General features: G+C 37.5%; 1 long non-coding RNA gene across 1 annotated transcript; it reads left to right on the forward strand.

The window, feature by feature from the left end:
* The first annotated feature begins 538 nt into the window (after positions 1-538).
* LOC117970985 (uncharacterized) lies at positions 539-7,391 on the forward strand. Its single transcript, XR_004663037.2, has 3 exons — positions 539-774; positions 1,321-1,422; positions 2,051-7,391. It is a non-coding gene; the product is annotated as an uncharacterized LOC117970985 (long non-coding RNA).
* Positions 7,392-7,623: the final 232 nt, after the last annotated feature.

Raw genomic sequence — 7,623 nt, forward strand, 5'->3', positions numbered from 1 at the left:
TTTTGGACAGTATCTAAAAACTAATACGGCCCAGAATTTGGGACGTTATCTGAAAACCAAATCGGCCTAGAATTTGGGACGTAAATGAGAACAGGGACAGTCTATATGTAAAACTGTGATTACATAAGAGATAAACTAATGTATCCTGTAACAGCACTGTAATAGTGGGCAGGATTTGCAATTAAAAAAAAAATCACGCAAACGATTATAGATATATGGTATTTGAAAGAAAAAAGTACATCACCACAGAAAACCAATTCTGACATTCGTTCATAATATGATAATTTATATAAAGTAATAGTAACCCATAGTTTGTTATATTAGTACATCAAAATACCATATTATATTTTAATTGAAAGGTTCTAGAAAGCAGATCACTCTCCCTGTCTCTGCCTCGCCATCTCTGCTCGCAAAGTTAAAAATGACTCCAAGCTGTCCCACTCGTTGTAACGTTATATTCTTGTGACAGACAAGAACCAATGAAAACGCGAGACTGTTATGCGGTTAGTGAAGGGGTGGGTTTTAAGCAACTTTTCCGTCAGTCCACTCTTTGTTCATCAATGTTCCGTGAGGCGGGTGTTATTGACTGACTGCCCGGCTGCACAATGCCTGCGCAGTAACTGGAGCGCCGTGGGTTTGTTCACCAGGCCACGGCTGCAGCGGTAAAATGGCGGCGAGAGTGGTGTAACTGTCAACGATCTCCCTACCGACGAGGAAGGATAGGGCGAAGCAGAAATGCAGTATCGGTAACACCTCTGGGCAGCTTTAGCAAAGGTGAGGGTCCTACGATGTTTGGGCTTTTTTTTATGAACTGGTTGCACTATTTAGGCTAGCTAGCAGCAGGGTCATGTGACAAGGTTGAGTGTCTACAGAGTAAATACAATTGGGTTCAGTTCATGCAGCTCAGAGGCCAACACTATTGTATTTATATTATTTCCTATTTTCAGTAGGTAGTACATGTCGCGGTTTGTTGTAGGAAATGCCACCAGATAACATACACAAGCAGATTTGACAATACTGCATGTAACTGCCGTTCAGTGTACAGTCAGAGAGATAGATCGCGTGCGTTGTAAGTAATACGTCTATGACATGTCAAACAATGATTCTAATAAAATGTGGCCTTGCATTTTCGTACTGATATTTGGGTCATATAGTACTCGTATTGCAGCGTGTGAGAAGCCCGTTTTGGCATTTTAGATCTAATGTTTTGTGGGGGATGACCTGGAAAAGGGAGTGGGCAGTCCTGCTACATGGGATACTAAAATGTGGCACTACGTGGAAGTTTTTTAAACCTTTATATTATTATTATTATTATTGCAGATGCTGCAACATTCCTTTCTCTGCTCACAGCCGCCCTCCTCCAGGACTTGCAGAAGCTGTGTGAGTGTGTCGGTACTCGGCTGTCAGTGTCCGGCAGAGGAGGTTGATTTGCATTATTTATCGCTTTCTTTTTAATATGTTAAAGTAGTAATTAGCTTCAAACTATATTTTCATTTTTTAACTCTTCTTTCTTTACTCTGACGTTGTTGTTTGTTCGTATTTACATTCTTCGTGGTTCTTATGCGAATTACTCCTCTTTTGTGTGTGTTAATGCTTTGACTAGTTCAGGAGCTGCTGTACAGTGCCCTCTAGTGCACAGCAGTATTGTGCTTGCAAAAGAAAGGAAACTTTGTCCAAAGTGGCAGATCACTAGGTGTTGCTGGCTATTAATTCTTTAAAGACACTTTGATCTAGTTTATCAAGGCAGGAAACTCCCGAAGAGGGGAACTGTTTCCTTCATCATATGAAGATGGAATTTGATACTTTTCTCTCTGATTTTAAAGTATTTGGGAATTGCTTAGAACCTCCTGCCAATGCTTCTCCTCCACTCCACATTAACAAATAGATATGCATATTTATTCTGTTCTTTGATCTCTCTATGCTGCTGATTTAAGTTTGAACCACACATATTTTTATTCTGTTTGTACTTTGCAATTATCCTTGTATTATTATTGCGTGGAAATGTCACAAATATGTAATATATGACTTTGTCAATTGTGTTTTCATTCAGGTCCCGATGCCTTAGCAGTATCTGCCAACGAAAGTGTGGTCCTGCTGAAGATCTAAACAAGACACCTCTCCAGCGATGAGCCAACATCACCCGCCACCTAGTCCACAATTGATTTTCTTTAGCGGTTAGGAATATTTTTTTTTGTACCAGAATTACATGTAGAACATATAAATGAAGGGCTTCAGTGGATTGCAGGTCTTTTCATTAAGGGATCCATACAATTAATACATTTCTCTTGGATGCCGTATAATTACCTCTTTTGGTCTTGCACCCTGCTAGTTATTTTGTGTGTCCCAAACATACAGGTTCACCAGAAGCATAGAAAACAAACTTACCAGGTTCTATGTATGTTTCAAGCGCTAGTTTATTATTTTTTCTGTGTCCACTCAGACCATTAAGTGTCCATATAGTCATCTTTTCCATCACCGGTCTATTATCTCTTACCACTAGCGACATTACTGCAGTAACTTGAACAGATTTTAGTGAAACAACCAACCTGAAGTCAGATAGAACCAAGATCCAAAACATCTCCGGTTGGGGTCAGATTCACAGTAATTGTCCATCTGTTTAGGAAAAAAAGTGAGACCAAACTAGTAATACTATTGCCAGCCAAAACACTGAGTGTGTTTCTGAAACAAACATCCAATGAAACATTTATATTTGTTAGACGGCAGCTTCTTAATTCTATTTTTGTGTGGCATGTATTTCATTCACAGACCACAATTGCCAAGGGTAATCTTTTTTCATTGTGACTCGCAGTGGGTTTAATGAGCAGAACTGTCTTTACTACAAAACCCCAGATATTCAGTAATAGCATCTGAAAATCCGAATCCACACAAGCAAAATGTGAGATCAGAATTACGAGTTCAGCTGTTCAGTTTCTGCTGCAGTAATATCCAGAAAAGTGTTTAAAGTGGGCACTATCTGGTCTTCACTGGCGTTTCTGGAGGGAGCGTCACATTGGCTCTGGCGCTCCCATGGGTTAGGGAGGCAAAACCCTCAGGGTCTGTTTTACCTCATCGCACCACAGCAGACCCTACTGGCCAGGTGCCTGGTGAGCTCAAGCGGACACCTGCAGGGCTGGCCTTTCTCCTCCAGAGGCTGGTAGCTCTCCCACTGAACCTTCAGTTCTCCTGAGGTGTGTGGGGAATTGCTGTGGTGAGGGAGCATAATTGGACGGTCTAAATTGGCAAGAAAATTGAGGGCACTCTCAAAATAATTAATTAAATAAAGTGGTCACTACACCCAAACGTTTGCATTTAAGGTAGTCCACCATGCATAATTTAACAGAAGTATTTTGACCGAAGTTTACTTCTAATGGTTTTAATGATTGAGCAGTACAGTGATCTTTCAGGGTGGTACAAGAGCAGGGTGCTGAATCGCTTAGATTGATAAAGTTAAAGCTGCAAGATGTTAAAGCTTTGCATGGCTAAACCCTGTAATTGTCTCCATGAGTTTCTTGTACAGGTCTAACACTTGTGAGGGCTGCTTCCAAATGCTGTGAGTATCGCTACTTCTATTGCGACAGAGGGGTCATCCACGAATGGTCTTACCTGCCCCTCTGTCCAATTGGACTAGAACCCATTTTTATGAAAAAGTACAGTCAAACCTGCTTACTTTATAATTATCACTGTATACCCCTATAGCTGTAGTTGATTTTATGTCTTCAATGTAAGTCTGCTGTACACTGGATATTCAGCAATATTGTTTGGGAATCAAATCCAAACATGCAAAATACAAGTGCAGATACACAAACCATCACTGCTGTGCATATTCCCATACAGCACTAGCAGATGCTGTCCTACAAAAAGAGATTGCAAAACGTAACCTTTCATTGACTTGCATGAGGAATGGCTTTTCAGTATGCGTGAATCAATCTGATTTACAATGAACGCTGAACATAAGGAAGCTGTGTGGTCCAGTGGTTAAAAAAAAAAGGGCTTGTAACCAGGAGGTCCCTGGTTCAAATCCCACCTCAGCCACTGACTCATTGTGTGATCCTGAGCAAGTCACTTAACCTCCTTGTGCTCTGTCTTTCGGGTGAGACGTAATTGTAAGTGATTTTGCAGTTGATGAATAGTTCACACACCCTAGTCTCTGTAAGTCGGCTTGGATAAAGGCGTCTGCTAAGTAAACAAATAATAATAATGTACCTTATTTTCTAACGACTATGCCCAAATAAAATGTTTATGAAAAACATGTTTTATTTTATTTTTTAAGACCATTTTACAGTGTAGCATATACATTTAACTTATATGCTAGAAAGTATGGCTTTGACAGTTTTGAGAGAAAAAAACAAATCCTCAAGGCAATAAAGGATGTGTATAAATTATCAGTACTGTCACAATAATCAGTTGTCCCAACCCTACAGAGCGAGCAATCATCTTTTAGTTTCTGTTTTTGCCAAATTACAAATGATGATATTAAACTCCTACTCCCCAGCTAATGGAAGCAGCCATGATACTGTTGTACTGCATTTATTTCCCCTTTCCTTACCCTAAAATTTCACATGAATTTATGGGCATGTGCAATATGTTTTTATATATAATTGTGAAACAAGTGACAAGTTGTTTTGAGAACAACAAAATCACCACGTCTTCCATTTTAAGATGTATAGTTCCATGTGCATTAGCTTAGTAGCAATCTGTAGTGCCATATTAGTGGCCATGCATGAGGTTAGCGTTGCTTGCATATGAATAACTAAACAAGAAATCGAAACTTGATTGAGCTACTAATGTACAATGCAGCATCCCTTTTTTAAACAAAACTGAGCGTTGGATTTAGTGTTACCTGTAATAAATACTAACACAATAGTTTTAGAATTGCGTAGTAGATTACTGCTTAGCTAAATTAATTTTAATGCAAAATACCTCAAGTTTTGGAATGTCGATAGCACAAATCAAGCCATACTATTAATAGAATTTTAGAAGCAATAATAATGTTATGCATGAACTAATATCGGAATGGAAATATATATGAATTAGGAATTAAGTAGAATGAATAAACTGTTGTAAAAATGTTTTTAGTGAGAAAGGGATTTGTTTGTTTTTAAGGATTTTTTTTTCTTTTTAAAGATTACTGACGGGTGGCATTTTCTGTTACCTGTTGTAGGCTGTAATTACAAACATACTGTTGTTCCCTCTGTTAAAAAAAACAGCCTACACCAAATTGTTCTTGATTCTTTTGCCATTGTATTAATGCTGCTCATACCCATCAAACTCCCCCAACTACTGATGGGGTATAATGCGTTTCGGCGTAACTGATATCCTGTGCTTGTAGCATTTACAGCAGCTTGAGGCCACATGTCAAATATAACATGCAATTTTCCTTGAAACACGAGTAGCAGAAAGAAAACAAATTCTTGTTTTCTTCAAATTAGTGCAGTATGAATATGTTTGATAAATAATCATATTCTTAACGCATTTAAAGGTAAAATGCTTAAATGTGTTGGCTGGCTTTATTGCTGTTAACAAAAGGTAGCCAGAATGCTTACTGTAATCTACCTACAGAAGATGCCTCTCGTTATGTAATCAGTGTTCAATTTGAAAGAGCAGTTTATGGTATTTGTATAGATATTATATACAACCTGTAAACAAAATTGTCTTTTTGATTGTCCCACTTGACACCTGACCACTGTGAAATGTGGGAGTTGTGTGGTACACAGTTGTAGGCTTTTAATTTACTATGTCAAGTGTACTGGGCTTTGTATTAGTCTGTTTGTTTTCCTAATGTCCTTTCTCTGAGAGGAAAGTATAGGCAGATAGTTGAAAATGATTTAGGAAAGAAAGAGTGAATTAGTCCTCTTATATTATGCATGTTACAATAGTGTTATCCTAGGTTATTACTAAAGTAAAATATGCAAAGGCAAATCCTCAGATAGTAGTGCTGGGACGAACATCAAAATTCAAGCGAGTATTCCCTTCATTTTGAATTGGCTGAAAAAAAAAAATCTCTTGGGACTAATACCACCGTCAAAATACCAAAGAGAGACTTTCTTCTGTGCAGTAGAATGTGTGTTAAGACATCATTATGCATTTTTTTAAAAAATATATTTTTTTCATATTCATTTATGAATTCTGTTATAGGAATGAATACAAACTTGGTCACTGTTGTCTGCAAATACATTTCAATTGTTGTAAGGTTTGAAAAAAGTGACACAAAACTGTATGTGTGTACAGTTGCTGAAGGTATGTTGACAAGACACTAAGCAGCCTGACCACATTTATTGAGTAATTTGTCCCATCACTACTAGACAAATCTACTGTGTTCTAAAAGCAATTGTTGTATTGTTTTATAAACATACCGAACAAGGTGTGACAAACTGTATGTGTATCATTTTAGTGACAAGTCGGTTTTAATTCTAAGCAGAATGAATTAACAAGAAGCATTGCTTAAAGGTATGTGGAGGCGACACAAAGCTAGCTGGTTACATTTTCCAAGTAATTTTGTTTAGTTTTTCTTCAGCAGAATTGTCACTTTTATGGGTCATAGGAAAACTGCTTTATTGTGTTTACAAATATGTTATGTACTGGTTGTTGAGATTAGCCAGACTGGATTTAGTTCATATTGCTGCAACTTTATGAAGAATTCTGTAATGTGTTTAAGGTGGTGGGTAAAATTTTAAAAAATGGGGTTAAACTAACATGGCCATTCATTCTTTCAGACATGCCTATGTGTTAAGCTAAGTTGAATGCTTTCTGGCTATTACTGTCATGAGAGCTAATTGGTATAAATAGCTTATAAATACATGCTCTAGTAGTTTTATTTTTGGTTCTAGTTGTATGTTCAACAGCTTAATGCCAAACGAAATGCAGCATGATTTTACCAACCAGTGTTCCTTGACTTTAACAGCAACAACAAAGCATTTCTGAAAACAGTTGCCATAGCTAGTGGTATTTGAATAATTCAAGGCATCTGAATTGCAGTTTAATGTTTCTGTTTTCACTGTATCACTCAGTTTGTACAACATATATCGATACCAATACAGTAGTTCTTTTGTATGTCAACAGAATGATGTGTGTGTGATTTTACATCACCGTTTTAAACACTGCCCTGCACTGGGTACAGTAAGAAATGTATTCTTTCAAGTAAGCACAGTATACATCAAAATTCCAGTTTTGTATATTTCTATAAGGAGCATCACCAATAAAGTGTTTTGTTCCTTTAGCTTGTTTTATGTATTTTAATTAATTGTATTGCTTATTGCTTTAAACTATGCACTTCAGAAAAAAGAAAGCTCAAGGATTTGAATACTGAGATGGATTTGTAAAACTGTAACCTCTGTATAAAAAACTTCTACAGCAATAAAAGCAGCACGGTGCCAGTTGTGCACTAGACTCTGGTTGTGTCTCACTTCACTTTGTTTAGGACACTCTGTGTGCAAGTCTAATGTGATTCTACACAACCCATAGCACTGTTCTGATGAATAAACATGCCAGTTACTGCACCCTTTGCTTTTATAAACATTTACAGTAAAGCCTGTCTAATCTAGCCCCTCTATAAACCGTCATTCCATATAATCTTTGGGTCCCGACAAAATCCCTATTGATATGAATAGTGTGATACCCTCTACA

This window comes from Acipenser ruthenus, chromosome 18 (assembly GCF_902713425.1).
Source record: "Acipenser ruthenus chromosome 18, fAciRut3.2 maternal haplotype, whole genome shotgun sequence".
NCBI lineage: Eukaryota > Metazoa > Chordata > Actinopteri > Acipenseriformes > Acipenseridae > Acipenser > Acipenser ruthenus.